The sequence below is a fragment of the Symphalangus syndactylus genome, chromosome Y, assembly GCF_028878055.3.
Source record: "Symphalangus syndactylus isolate Jambi chromosome Y, NHGRI_mSymSyn1-v2.1_pri, whole genome shotgun sequence".
In the NCBI taxonomy this organism is placed as follows: domain Eukaryota; kingdom Metazoa; phylum Chordata; class Mammalia; order Primates; family Hylobatidae; genus Symphalangus; species Symphalangus syndactylus.
The window spans coordinates 27,953,674-27,955,022 of record NC_072448.2 but is presented as its reverse complement, the minus strand read 5'-3'; the positions used below and the strand labels follow the sequence as shown (position 1 = coordinate 27,955,022).

The window sequence follows — 1,349 nt, the reverse complement described above, 5'->3', positions numbered from 1 at the left end:
AGGTTACAAGGGCATAAACCTACCTAACACACAAATGCTACTTTATCCTTTAGATAGTCATAAGTCAGAAGGAACGACACGGTTTGCAAGGTACTTTGACTTATGTGTGGTCATTAAAACCCAGTAAGTGATTCAAGTATGGTAATACAAAGGCAGGCAATTACATGCACCAATATCACTCTAAAATCAAAGGCAAAAAATAAAGGCTGAAAACTTTGTGTTTCTCCATCTTTCATTTACATGGCTAGATATCAGAACCTTACTTTAGAAAATAACCAATTATTATATATGGTTTCCCCAGATGGTAATTTTCAGAAACTACAAAAAGTGTCAAGATCCATAATTTGCTTCATCAAATGCTTTTCTAGCTCGTTTCAATTCTTCATTCATAGTAAGCAAGTCTTTAACCCTGGCAAACTTCCTTGGGTCCTTGCGAATCAAGAAGACGATATCTTCAACTTGTACTCGACCTTGTCTTCCAACTGACATTGCCTTGTGAGTCATTTCAGTGAGAAACTTTATGACTAGATCTTCAAGAATATCCACTGACTCTGTATAAGGATTCTTTTCATCCCCAAAGCCATACATCATACATCATACATCGCAATTCTTTAGAAAAAAGTCTCCTTCTTTTACCCTGTCCACCTTCTGCACCTCCTCCAGTTTCTTCATTCCCTTCCTCAAAGGTGGGGTCTTCTTCCTCGTCTGCCATCCCACTGGCCCGCCAACCCACAGCCGAGAAACTTTCAGAGATGTTGGCTGCTGTGTTTCTGGCGAGCCTTAGTTTAGCCACCACTGGACACAGCTCCCTGCCTCCCCTTCCCACACACAAACACACACACTGGTTTTTCTCACTTCCACAATATGGAGAAACTTGTGGATGGAGAGTATATTAGTTTTAGATCAATGCAGAATAAATTCTCACAAATTTTGGATATTGAAAACAAACCCCAGCTCACAGGTCAGAAGTTCTACTGGGCCAAGTGACTGCCTCCTGCTCAGAGTCACACGAGGGACCTTCAGGACGGGTCTGTCTGTGTGGTCGTTGCCTTCACCTGAGAAGGGTCTGGCTTTGATCTGATTCGAGTTGGTGGCAGAATTCAATGCCTCAGGTACGTGAGACCCAGGCCCACTTGTTTGTTCTGCCAGCTGCCGGGAGGACGCTCTGAGCTCTTACAGGTGTTGCCCAGGTCTGGGCCGTGCAGCTCCCTGGGTCTGCACATTCAGGGCTGAGGAATCACGCACAGGGGAATGGAATCTCAGGGAGGTTCAGTCCCTTATAAAGAGCTCAGATGATTCAACTAGACCCAGCCCTTAACAGCTATTGTTTCAGGGTATTCCTAATCTAA

At 44.0% G+C, this 1,349-nt stretch overlaps 1 pseudogene; it reads right to left on the bottom strand.

Moving 5' to 3' along the window:
- Positions 1–201: 201 nt before the first annotated feature.
- LOC129476746 (transcription initiation factor TFIID subunit 13-like) lies at positions 202–966 on the bottom strand (annotated as a pseudogene).
- Positions 967–1,349: the final 383 nt, after the last annotated feature.